Source organism: Ctenopharyngodon idella, chromosome 9 (genome assembly GCF_019924925.1).
Source record: "Ctenopharyngodon idella isolate HZGC_01 chromosome 9, HZGC01, whole genome shotgun sequence".
Taxonomy (NCBI): Eukaryota; Metazoa; Chordata; class Actinopteri; order Cypriniformes; family Xenocyprididae; genus Ctenopharyngodon; species Ctenopharyngodon idella.
The window spans coordinates 27,795,373-27,809,548 of record NC_067228.1 but is presented as its reverse complement, the minus strand read 5'-3'; the positions used below and the strand labels follow the sequence as shown (position 1 = coordinate 27,809,548).

The window sequence follows — 14,176 nt, the reverse complement described above, 5'->3', positions numbered from 1 at the left end:
TTAATTTAAATAAGCATGAAGGCAACACAACAAATAAACTCATTACATATAAATGAAGATATCATGAAAATTTTAAACATTTTCCAAAGCAAAATATTTTTCACCCAGCAAATCTGCAAGTTTCCTCTTACTTTATAATAAAAAGGTGTTTTTCCTTAATATATTACAAATCACCAAAAAGAACACTTTTAAATCTATGCATTTACAAGAGATCCAAATTTACAAGAACATAGAAAATACACTACCATTCAAAAACTTGGATAATTTTTTTTGAAGGTTTAAGTCTTTTATGCTCCCCAAGACTGTATTACAATTTAAATAACCGTTTACAAATGGAATACATTATAAAATGTAATTTATTCCTGTGATGCAAAGCTAAATTTTCAACGTTACTTGAGTTTTCAGTATCACATGATCCTTCAGAAATCATTCCAATATGCTGATTTGGTGCACAAGAAACATTTATCATTGTTGAACAGGTGTGCTGCTTAATATTTTTGTGACACTGCTGAAACTGATACATTTTGTTCAGGATTCTTTTATACTTAGAACACAAATGATTTGAAATACAGTCACTTTTGATCAAATTAATAACTTAAAAGTATTAGTTCAAAAAAAAAAAAAAAAAAAAAAAAAAAAGGACCCAAACTGTTTAACAGTAGTGTATTAACTGATTTTCTAAATTAATTCTTGCAACCATTCAATAATGAGCTACATTTATTAAGATGAAGGCAAACTCACTTGTTTTGTCATTACAATGAGCATTAAACCACTTCAGCATGCTTTGTTTGAATGTTTATTATGAAACAGGAAGAAATATAGTGGAAAGCATTAGACAATAACATTACCTAATGTCTTGTATACTACATTTACATTTGTGTTCATCTGTGCTTTCTCTCCAAGCCCTTTCTGATGTGCTAAAGCCAAGTGTGGTATACTGGAGGTGTGAAATTCTTATTCTATCACCACCTTCATACATTTTTTTCAGCCCTCCACTGTTATTTTTCTTCGGCTTGGGCTGATCCACTGTGCCATCTGGATTTATATAGTTTTGCCTGTGGAAAAACTGGCAAAAGAAGAGGAGTTAAAAACAGCCCTCAAACCTTAAAGCATACAAACCTGCATAGAAAATGTGCTCAGGTAATACATGCTATTATGCAGTTTCACTGGTCATGACCTCAGCAATTTGTAGTCATCATTGCACATCTTGACTGCATTAATGCACTTCATGTTGCTAAACTATTTGCAATAAAGGTGCATTTAAGGTAGTTTGAAGCGTCATACCTTACAATCCTTTGCATTTAATATTTCCTTTGTGTGCCATTCATAGTTTGATTTCATCTTGGCTTTAATGCTGCAAACCTAAGAGAGAGTGGGGGAAACGTTAAGCTGATTCACCATCATAAGCCAAAAAGGTATAATATCAGTTTTTATGCATATTCATGAGGCAGGAGGGCTCTTGACAGTGAGCACTCCTGTGCTTAATGCAGTACCTGACAGCCTCCTGCACATTAAATGCATTTTCATTTAATGGGCACCTTCCCTCTTCTCTCAACTGGTGTTCGGACTCCGGAATGAGAGAGCAGCCCATATCCCGTATCCTGCAGCCCATCTAGTGAGAAAAAGAGGGGACTGTCAATTAGTCATTTCATACCTCCAGTCATTCAATCAGTTATTTCCCATAACCTACTCTCAAATTAATGATCACTCACAAAGAAATTATGGGCCAGGAAAGTGAAACTTTATGTCAGTATCAAAGTACATTACATACATACAAACAAAACTTCAATAAACCTGATTTATGAGGCTGTTTTCAGGTGACAAGACTAAACTAAAAATTTGAAAACAACAAAAGTTGCAAGGAATGTGTTTTAACGAAAACGGTCTAAACATTTTGCGAACTTAATTTTATTTCTCAAAAAATTGTCACGTGCACCCTTGGCCCAGTTGTACTAATAGAAAATATTAGCTTTTTTTTTAAATAAGATATTTTAGCTTAAACATATATAAAAATGCACAAAACGTGTTTGTAATTTATAATATTACAATACACGTTATCACGTTGTTCATAATGGCAGGCATGATGGTGAACACGTGTTTCGTAGGCCGCCACAGACCCTCAACAGAATGGATCACCAAAACCGTCGGTAACCGTCTGTAGGTCACCTCCAAATCTATGTGCATTTGAGATTGTTGTTAAAGTTCAGGTTACCTGGTTTGACGTCTTGTTGAGTCATTGTAGCGGACTGTAATTTCGGTCACTGATATTATAAGACTTGAGACTCCACTGCTTCAACCGCCTCTGCGTCTTCTGGCATTTCTTCGAAAAGGGGGTGAAAACTCACGCTACCGGGGTTTAAAAGCGGCAGGAAATGCATCACTCGCCATTCTCCGCCCATCGACTGGACGTGTGCGCCCTCTGTAGGAGATTTTAAGCTATAATCTAAATTATAAACTAAAACTATAAAAAACAAATTTACCGGCAATTTATTAAAATAAAATAATAATAATAATAATAATAATAATAATAATAATAAAATTATTTCAGTTACTTGCCAACATTTCTCATTTAGTTTAAGTTGATGTAGGCCTACTAAAAAAACTAAAATAAAAATAATAACGAATAAAAACTGTACCGAAAAAAAAAAAATTAAAATGAAAAAAGAAAATATAAAAATAAAAACGTATTCAAAATATTGATAAAAAAATATATAGTAATGAAAATAACACTGCTAAAGACATTTTAAAAATCACCAAAACAACAACAACAACAAAAAAGTTAATTAACAGTAAATTAAAGTTGCTGTTGTTTATTTATTTATTTATTTATTTCAGTGAGATAAGTATTAAAAAATGTTCAGCAATGTCTATAGGTGGTTCAAGGCTTTATCCTGACGTAACTATACCTAAATAGGACAATTGTGAAGGTATTTGATGAAGATTGAAAGCTTTAGGATGAGTAATAGCCTAATCAGAAAATTCCTAAACCGAGTATCTATTAATCTATTTATTAATTTCGGACACATTTCGGACAAATACACATTGTATTACTTTCTATTTTCAAAAAACATGCAAAAAGACTATGTCCACTGTGTTCACATCGCTTTGTAAATCCCAAAGCATTAAATATCACATAATTTTCATTGATACACATGACATGTATGTTTTAATCACATAATCTCTCTCTCTTTTTTTTTTTTTTTTAATAAATGTAGCCACATCAGAGATTAAAACTAAGACTGAAATGCTATAGAAAGATTTCGGGTACCTCGTGTTTAGAAGGCCTGCCTGAGCTCTCAGTTTCAGCAGGTGGTGCTATTCAACAAGCCATACGATCATTGAACATAGCATAGACCTTATTCAGAGCGGCGCCATGACAGGAATGAGAGCGAGGCTGTGAGGGATAGACTAACCGTGTTTACAATATCATTCGCTGTAAAAAGCTATATAAGCTCCTTATAATTTTCCACAACTCATGTTGTTTTTGTGTTTTTTTATCTACTGAAATTCTTGGACAGATATTTTTTTGCAGTGTTCGTCAGCAGAACAACCCAAAACACATTAAATAATAGTACAACCCATTGAAGAGATAGTATCCCTCACAGCCTCGCTTTCAATCCCGTTAAAAATCCAAGATGGCGCTGCTGTGAAAAAGGTCTCTAACTCAATGAAGACCGTCCTATAGATAGATCTTCAGCCTCCAACTAATTTTATTAATGTTGATCATCAACCACCCCCGTAATACTGAAACAATTTATGAACTAGGGTAAACACAATCTAATCTAATGCTGAAACTGTGCTTAGGGGGCTTTTTGAGCACAGACAGATGATTAATGCTGCCCCTTTTTGTCTAATTAGTGTCTGGGCAAAATAAAGCCATTTGCAACTGATTTCATTTTCCCTCGGGATATCGATAAAATAAACCTTATTTTGTATGGAGAAAAAAATTCTGCTTTTTTGTTTTAAGGCTAGGTATTGCCATGAGTGTGTTGTTCATTGCCTGTTGTAACAGATAAAAGCACTAGAACTTGTACATACAGTAATACTGATATCCAGATGAGGGCAGTAGTACATTACTGTCTGAACTTACAGAGAGACTGAGTACCGCCATATTTCACACTTTATGAAAGATTTTACATCTAGAACTAATGCATTTAGAACTTATGAAATCCCTTAAAATATAGATAGAAAGGCCATTACCTTTAAATGAGATTTTCACAAAGTAAGACTAGCATAATAATTTAAAGTATTATAATGTTTCGGTACCTGCTTTTTATTCTATGTAGTTTCTTTTCACTTATAATTGATTTGCAATGTCCTGCAGCAGTGATTGGTGATAATACAACAGCTGACAATATGTGCCAGTTGTTTCATGGCACCTCACTGCACGTCCACTTGAGAGTTAACAAGAAAAAGCAATCAAATTCTCAAATTACCAACAACTTCCCATGTTTAGCTGACTGTCCAATTATCTGTCGCCCCTTGATACAACAGTCAGTGACTCAATTACAATAAAAAGCTTACACTCTGGGCTGAAAATGACTGTCCCTCAATCAGTGTTGGTTTGTGTGTCCTCAGAGATATGCTGCATATGCAGATGAGCTGCTTAAAGAGATGCAGTGGGTCATAAATGCCCAGTGCAATTAAAGTCTTCAAAATGGGGATGAGACTGCAAGTGATTTATCAAAATAAGCCTCTTTCCAGTTTTTAGACCTTTAACCCGTTCATATAAACTCATATGGTGCAAACCAGTCAATATCCTGCTTAAAACTCAAATGTTCGTCTGATGGCATAAAATCTCGCCTCTTTGGGGAAACCAATGGCCACATTCATGCAGATTTTGGGAAATTAAAGTTTTTAAATATTAAAGGTTTCAAAGATTTACTTTGACCATTTATTGGCTGTTCATGCACGCTGTCAGGTTATATTTATGGCAGTAATTTTACTGTATTTAATTGGAATATGAATATTTTAATGTGTAGTTTATACCCTTAAGCTGTAAGAGACTGTCAGAAAATGTGATTTTAATCACAGAATTATAAAGTGCCCATAGAAAGGCAAAAGTGTTAGACTTTAAAAATGGAATTTTGTGAATATATATATATATATATATTTATATATATATGTAAAAATCTCTATCTATTAGCGTCATCAACGTATCATTAGTACACTGGAGACTTTGGTCACTCTCCTCTACTGGTTTTGACACAACTCATGTTGTTTTAATTCCTCAATGGTTAAGTCATATAGAGAATCAGGGTAGTCTGGGGCCGCAGTGCCTTTTTTGGGAATGTCATGTGAGAGCGCTGATGCCGTTTTGCCTGAAAATAAAGTTGGAGCTGTCTGGAAGTTGTGGAATGTGTAGCAGGCTCAGGGCCAGCGCTGTGTTTGGAGTCAACCGGGCCGGATAGCAGGGTTCTCAGGGACACCCAGACAGACAGGAGGCAGGTACCGCTGATCTTCATCCTTCTCCTCCCACCACATCTACACAGTCATGAGGAGTATGCAATACGGAAAAACACTTCTAAGAATAGCCTTTATCACTGTTGAGCAATATTGTGAATCTAAACGCTTAGGTCCATCATTTGATGACAGCTCCTTTTTCTGCTAAAGGGAGGACAGTGCTGCTGATGTTCTTGTTGCAGGACCAGTGCTTTACGATGCCCTTTGGCAAAGTGTCGACACTAATGGAGATCAGCCACTCCCACTGCAATCTTAAAGGGATAAGTCACTCGTAAATGAAACTTCTGTCATCATTTACTCCCCTTCATGTTCAAAACCTGTATGATGATTTTCTTTTTTCTCTGAAACACAAAGAAGATACTGAACCCAAAATAAATTATATATAATTTATATACAAAGATTTTTTTTCTGGACATTTTGGATATTTGGATAAATGTTTCTTTTGTTTCCACATACAGGTTATATAAAACAAATATAATAAACTAAATGATACTTTACAATAAACTATATGACATAATATTAAATAAACTGTGCATGGCCAAAAGTGGTGTTCGACCTAGGAAAATTGACATCTTCACCCTTTTTTTTTTTTTTTTTTTTTTTTTAAATTTTGTTAGCATATTGGGTAGTTGTGCATGGTATCATGTTTATAATAATTTGGTCAGATAAATACCTTAACCAAGTTAAGTATAAAATAATTTCTCACCTCTAGACACCACTTTTGGCCACTACTATACAAAGTCCTGTCATGAAACTCTAGATGGTGCAGGCTAATAGGTCCTTTAACTCAACCTACCCTAATTATCTATAGGACACAGCTAATTGGTTCTTGCTGTATCAGTAGCCAATGAGCTTGTGTGCTTAAACTTCAAATAATATGCTGCATTCACACCCCCGCGTAATTACCATAATCTTGAGATGACAACACGTGACATTATATTCTGAGCTGCTCACGTCCTCGGACTGGGAATTACATGTTTCTGTGGCACCACTGTCAATGCCTAAATGAATCTACAGCGGTCAGGTGGTACAGCAGCCACTTGGTACACATGGGAGCTTTCAGAAAACTCCCAGCTTACAAACTGTAATTACGAGCTCTACGAGGACGTGAATGCTTTTTATGATCCAGAATCTCGTAGTTACATTAATTACGATATGGCGTGAACGCACCTTTACATGGGTAGCATTTGCCTTAGCAGTGCAGCGCGCTTTCAGAAGGCCTCCACCTTCCTCAGCTCCACCTGTATAGATCTGCTACGGGTAATTCATGTATGCTATATTATACAGCAGCAGCATGTCTTACTTGCTCACATCAGCGTGTCATGTATGTATTGGCAGTAGCAAGTCCCGTAGCAAGTAGCAGAAGCAATAACAGCAGCAGCGTAGCAGATCTATTCTGCCAAACCAAACATATCAACATTGTCATATCCATTACCATGCCAAACACTCTGAGAATTGTCATGAAATATATATATATATATATATATATATATATATATAGGTCTCATATAATTTATTTTATATAACCTGTATGATTTTTTTTTTTTAAAGTGATATTTGTCAATATCAAAAGTCAATGGGGACCATAAAAGCACCATTAATGTACCATAAAAGTAGTCCATATGCTATATTCCAAGACTTCTAAAAAGCTTTATGTGAGGAAGTAAACAAAATTTAAGATACTGACTATTCTATGATAACACTAAAGTGAATCTATCCACTATCCATAGGCAGCCGCAGCAAAGCACCTCCTTTTATCTCCTTCTTCTTCAAAACATGTCTTTAAAGACCATTTCCCCTTGCTCCGTAAACTGCCTAACATGTCTTACAGCAAATAAACAGTCACCCATGCAGAAACAGGCACTCTGCCTTACAAGCCAAATCCCAGGAGGACAATAACAGTTAATTCCTTTCATTATTTTATTCCCATTGCAGGGGGTTATAAATTCAACAAAGTCATCTTGAAACTATTCCAGAATCTCCCAGGGTAGCCCTAAGGTTTAATGAAGCGTGCATGCTCTTATCTTTGGTAAGGGCCATTCAGTTTTTGGAGGATGAGAAAGGAGTGGAACATTAACGCATTATCATCACCACAGTGTATCTGAGAGGATGTGATGTCAAGGTGATCACATGTTGCTGGGTGTTTGTTGTGGGCATTAAAATAAAAAACTGCATTGCAATCAAAGAAATGAATTCCAGCACCATAGCTGATGTAAGGGAGAAATAAACTTGTGGATGTCTAATGGTAGGCTAACAGATGCTTTGTTGAAAGCTGTTCCTTGTGAAAAAGAAGTACAGTTTAGCATTCTTTCAAAAAGAGTACTTATTATGAAAATAATATACTTTAAAGAATATACTTAAGTGCGAACTGAACTTAACACTTAAATGAACTGGACACTTCATTGCTTGTTAACTGCAATTAAATAAAAAAGTTTAATAGTTTAAATTTTTGTTAAATGCAATTATTGAATGTTAAAGTGTTTTTTTTTTTACCCACGTAAGTAAGATTTAAAGGGTTAGTTCACCCAAAAATGAAAATTCTGTCATTAATTACTCACCCTTATGTCGTTCCAAAACCCGTAAGAATCAAACAAAATATGTTTGTTTGTTATTTGTTGTTATGTATGTATCCAGGAACATGTCTTACTTGGAACATGTCTTACTTGGAAAAATCACGGTGACCTTGGGGGGTACAATACACATAAAATTTCTCAAGAGCAATTTTTGAAGGGGACAAAAATAATACAGCCAAAATTGTACTTGTAAGGATATGTGTAACACAAAGCGATAGTTGATAGTTTAAATATGAGTTAGGTTTATAGGTTCACTACATGGTCATATTATAATTATTCAATTATCTTGAGTCCTCCGCAGTATTTTAGGTTTCGTCTGGGACAGTGTTTTACTACTTACACAATTATTTTAAGTATATATCATTATATTATTTACAATACACAGCATGGTTTTAATGATATTTTATACGCCCCCTCGCACCCGCCACAAATCCTGCGACAAAACTCATCTCCGCCATGGAACCCGAGCCCGTGCCCCGAGCCCCATTTATGTCCCGATGCCAGAGCCTACCACCAGGTCCATCTAGGAGGCGCCACTTGCGGCCCAGTCCATCCCCGAGCCAGGAACAGGCCACTACCTTATTGATTTGTGGTCCGTGGACCCAGGTCCCACCTTTGTCCCCACCCTTGAACTCTCTCCTTCTCTGAGGTCCCTCTATTTGGATCATCTGGTTCTGCCCAGAGTCCTTCTTCCTCCACTGTTCCTGTCCTCTTCGCTGGTTCTGTCTGCATCCCTGGATTCACCCTTGCTCTGCCTGTGTCTCTCAGGTCCTCAGCTCCGCCCTTGCTGCTGATCCACCACCAGCTCGGCTATGTGAGACGGATCCCCTGGCTTCACCTCGGGCCTTCAGGCCCATATTTCCACCTAGGCCTGTCAGCCCATTGGCTTCGCCTTGTCTCTGCGCTTCCTCGGCTCCAATGAGGTCCGTCCTCCCTCAGGCTCCACCAGGCTCCCTCGATCCCTGGCTCCACCTTGGTCAATCATCGTCATGGTTCCGCCATGGGCTTCAGGGCCTCCGGCAGCACCTCAGCCCTCCAACCCTTCAGCTCCACTGCTCTCCTTTTTCCCTGCGACTCCACCTTGATCCTCACTCCCTATGATGCTGACCTGGTCTTCCAAGCCTCCAGCTCCACCTTGGTCCTGTAAGCCAACAGGTCTCTGCTTACTGGTCTCCGCCTAGGCCTTCCAGACCAGCGCCGTCACCCTGGGCCTTCGGCTCCATCTGGGTGTCCACCTCGCCCTGGGTCCACCTCCGTTAGTCGGTCCCCAGGTTCCACCCAGACCATCCCCCAAGGCTTCACCCTGGTTCCTCCCTCCATCAGCTCCACCGTCAGTTCTTCCTCCGTCGGCTTCCCCAGGGTCCTATCCTCTGCCAGCTCTTCCTTGTCCACCTCCAAGTCCCCCACCTTTCTTCCACTGTTGGGTTATTATTTATGGTGCGAGGACTCGTTCTGTTCATTGCGTTCATATTCTGGGTTCATCTGCTTGCCTGTACATAATATGTTTTTTAGTAAGGTGTATTTTGTATTTAAGGTGTATAAGGTGTATATATGGGCAGCGGATGAAGCCTTGTTTTGCCATCCAGGTGGGTGTTTCTATAAGGATGTGACATCATGTGAAATCTATGAATTGCGGTGCCATTAGCCAGTCAGCACGGTCATGCATGTGCCAGCCGAGCCACTAACATTGAGAATGCTATGAATACTACTACTAGCTTATGGTTTTATTAGTGAATTCCCGTTAACAATTATAGCATCACATCATTAGAACAAAGGTTAACAACATGTTTAATGCAAAATCTTGTTTTGAAAGTATACAAAAATATAAAAGTTTTAATTACATTCTCCCAGAAGTGTTTTGGTTTGGAGAACCAACTTTAAAAGGAAGAACATGGCACTCTGGGTGTCTCTTTTAGTGCAGTATTATTACTGGCATTGCACAAAGTCTTTGATGTGCTTTATCTGTCACATCTGTGCCATATATCAGGGAACGCATGTGAATGAGACATAAACACACTAAATAAGAGCAGATTCAGGTTACAGCTGCACAATCGAAAAGATCAAACAATGCGCCTATCAGCAAGCTGGCAAAGGGGTCAAACTCCAGCAGCTGGAGTTGTATGTTTGCCAGGCTTGAGCATGATTGCATGTGTTTGAAAACATTTGTTAGCGCTTTATGTGTGTACTGAGCATAATGTCAATTATCTGTTGATATTGTCACCATTTTATGCATTTAATTCTCTAATGTGCAGAATCTCATTAGTTTCTAATTTAGAGAATATGGTGCGTTTGCTCCAAGCACATTAACAGAAGTGCTGTGAACATGACATCAGAAACTTCAGCATCCTCATAGCTGTACACCAGAGAGAGAGAAAAAGCACACATGTGGGTGTCATATACAGGCTATAGTCTGGCTCACAGTGAGCTATGCGACATGAGAAAGGGAGGAGTCCTGGAACATGGCAAAGAATGATGTTTCTCTTAATAAAATCCCTTGTTTTCTGTCGCATGATAAAAGGACACAAAGCAAGCCCAATTCCAGCCTCATTACCATGCCCTTTTGGATAGGGTTCAGACTACTATAATGTCAGCTCTGTTGGCAAAGCTTCAATTTGCACAGTGTGACTCCTCACAAGAGCAGGCCATGTCTGTTCACTACCAACTTGCATTCAGACTGTATTCAGAGACTTTCGTCAAGAATCAGAGGAGCTGTGACCATTGTGGATACCTTAGATGAATACATTTGTTTGAATGTTTATTAAGTACTTTTAAGGCAAAATACATTCAGGCAAAATCATTGTTTTTTTTCGGCACTGGACAATTTTGAGATTTTGCTTTGTTTACTTTCAGACCAGTGGAAAAAGAAACATCAAAAACATTTAAGTGTTTATTTTATTACACTTTGGCCTGATTTCACAGACAGGGCTTAGATTGAGCCAGGATTAGGCCTTAGTAAGTAGGATTTATAAACGTGCTTAGAAAAAAAAAAAACATTACTGATGTGCATCTGAGACAAAACAATGGCACTTACATATTTTAAGATATGCCAGTACAAGTTGCTTTCAGTTAAAACAGCTCAAACATGTATTTCAGTCTGGGACTAGGCTTAGGCCTTGTCTTTGAAACTGGGGGTTAATCTATTTGCGTCTGTAGTTTTTCCATTACAATACATATCTTTAAAGGATGTTTTGTCAAAATGAGTTTTTTTCTCATGTACTGAGCCAAATCTGTACACTTACACACACCAAACTTTAAAGTTTTCTTCTTATCTATAGGCTATTCTGAAAGGGTTTTTTTCATATCAAAGATAAAAGAAATATCAAAAATCCCCTCTGTAAAAAAAAAAAAAAAAGAATTTTAAACCTGGCCAATGTTCAGATTTTTGTTCTGGAAATGTATACAAATTAGTGCATTTTTAAGTAGATACTGTATATTTTTATATTATTTGCATATTTAAACAGCATTTCAGAAAACTTATAATACAAAACAAACAACTTAATGTACTGTAATTAACCAACTGGGAGAAAGTATAGTGATATCTGTTAGTTAAACATGATAATTTTAACATAATTAGTCAGTAGACTTGTTCTTATCAACATCAAGACTTTAAAATATATCACTGTATAAGAGAAAGTGTGTATTTTTAGTCCTGTTACTGGCCAGCCTTTTGCCTTCATTAGTTATTTTTAAATGGTCCTGCAGTGTGACAAATAATCTTTTAATATGGAATTTTAAGTATTCTCATTTTAAGTATTCTACAGTATGTCTCTCAGTATAATCAAAGTATTTGATATAATATAAGAGCTGTATACGTTATAAGTATTTTTAAAAAATAACATTTTTTTTTTTTTACAGTTTTAGATTAAGCATGACGTCTTCCACATACAAACAAAATTTGTCACGTAATGACTGTAAAGCTTTTAAAAACTAAAGTTTACACTTTTTGATTAATTTACAGTTTTTTTCAACTGCTTACACACAAAATCCTTACTTGTCACACAATTTCTGAAAGCTGACACTCAAACACCAGAACCACACACCAAATCTGCAAAACCATACACTAATTCTCGACCTTAGACTCAGTTTTCAATTTCATAAAACACTTTTTGCAAAACACAACACACAGTTCTCTATGTAACACAAAAATCTAACAGGAAGTATCCTTAATTTCCTTTTTCAAACACAACCATTGTTTCTGTCCAACATGGTTGATGTATTTCTTTTCTTTTGTACCGTGTAATACTGTATTCACAACCACAAATGCTTACAGTAAAAAATAAATTGTTTGGTTTTAATCTTACTTTCGTGTTTACCGTGAATTTTTCAACATCTCTCTGCCATTACTTTCAGAAATGTACATAGGAGCTCATGAAAGAAGAGCTTTAGGTTTTGAATAACTGTGTGTACATGATATATCCAAAAATAGAATATTATGTCAAAGGTGTTTGCAACGTAAGACAAATGTTTGCTTTTGAGATGTGTGTGATATTTTGAATGCAGTGCTTCATTTTGCAAGAGGTGTGAGGCATTTTGCATTTTGTGTGTGCAATTTTTGGATTTGTGTGTAAACTTTTGAAAAAAAAGAGGCAAAGTTTTGAAAATGTGTGTAAGCAGATAAAAAAAACTGTAACTGCCTTTACCCAAAATGCAAATGTTGCAACTTGCAAGTTCTATCATTTATACTTTTTTTTTTAGTAACACGTTCTTTCAAAAAAATAATATTTTAAAATTTAAGAAACACCACACTCATGCACACAATACTTACATGCACAGAGCATTACTTTAGACATCATTTATTTAAAATGTTATTAGGAACCAATGTTAAATCATCCCCTATGTGTGTGTTTGTGTTTGTGTGTGTGCGGTTCAGGTATACCCTATGTTATGGGGACAAAATGTCCCCACAAAGATGGCATTATCCAAAATCATTGTCCTTGTCCCCATAAAACATTGAGAAAACCCGACATGTGTGTGTGTGTGTGTGTGTGTGTGTGTGTGATCAAATCCACTCAAAAGACATAAGATGGAAACTCAATTAGCTTTGCCCCTTGTGGTTGTATTGAGGATCTACTTCTAATCAGAAACATCCAAAGATATTATAAAAGAAGAACACTGAAGTGTTTTCTTCCCAGTGTTGTGCTTCATATTGGTAGACTGGTATAAACCTATCCTCTTTTTTATTACTCATCCTGTTTTTCCCGTTCAGCAGCTGTGGATCGCAGATGCATGCTGCATGGACACTACATCTGTAGCTGAGCTAGTTTCTCTGGATTAAAAACATTTCATCCAGAGATGTTTCCAAGCAGTGATTATCAACCAAAGGTACTTTGAAAGATTGTTGTTTTGAATTTGTTACCCCTATAAAAATGATGACTTTTTAAAATATTAATATGTTATTAAAATATTGGGTGGTCAAGAGATTACTATACCTAAAAACAATCATATGTTTTGTAATTAACATCACAATGGGTTAAATAAATAAATAATAGTAAGCGTTTTGTCCATTAGTGTGTCTGATACAATACACACACAGGACATTTATTTATTTATTTACTTTTAATAACATCAATGAAAATGCTAAGTGATATCAAGAGTAATTTCACTTAAAAGAAACACTTCTGCTGTCAAGTACTTCAGGACACCCTGTTCTAGAGCTGATCAAGATCAAATTTAACTTGTTAATTTGTCTTTAGTTTGTTGGACATAGTATCTGAGATGTGGAATGGCAGCATATTAGCCAGTCTTTTACTGTATACTGTTTATGTGTGAATGAGGTCATCAGCAGGAGCTGGCATTCTGTGCTAGTCCTTCAGCCTCCACAGTAGCTGGCAACACAATGTACAGACTGACAAAAAGAAGTGCGAGAGAGAAAGAAGAAAGAATTCTTGATAAGCCTTGAGCACAGAGGAAGGCATGATGGAGAATGCCGGCTATGCGGAGCATTCACAACAATGTGTAGTGTCACTGGAAGGGCCCCACAAAAGCGCTGTTCTCTCAGCTGTCAAAGACGCCATTGTGGCATGAGCCGAACAGAACCAACCCGCCAAGAGTCTTTATCACTCACACATTCCACTCATACTGCCCCCTGATGCACAAGAGAGTGCATTCCCCTCCATTCACCCTCTCCTTGAGTGGGGCCG

The 14,176-nt window shown here is 36.8% G+C and overlaps 2 long non-coding RNA genes across 2 annotated transcripts in view; one reads left to right on the top strand and one right to left on the bottom strand.

Annotated features, from left to right (window-relative positions):
• Positions 1–782: 782 nt before the first annotated feature.
• Positions 783–2,374, bottom strand: LOC127519127 (uncharacterized). Its single transcript, XR_007931733.1, has 4 exons — positions 2,213–2,374; positions 1,494–1,612; positions 1,285–1,362; positions 783–1,066 (listed from the first exon to the last, which is right to left on the bottom strand). It is a non-coding gene; the product is annotated as an uncharacterized LOC127519127 (long non-coding RNA).
• A 2,901-nt stretch (positions 2,375–5,275) lies between these two features.
• LOC127519294 (uncharacterized) overlaps positions 5,276–14,176 on the top strand; it is a 37,153-nt gene continuing 28,252 nt past the window's right edge. Inside the window, exons 1-2 of the long non-coding RNA XR_007931770.1 lie at positions 5,276–5,448; positions 13,246–13,358. This is a non-coding gene — a long non-coding RNA (uncharacterized LOC127519294). The remainder of the gene's footprint in view (positions 5,449–13,245; positions 13,359–14,176) is intronic.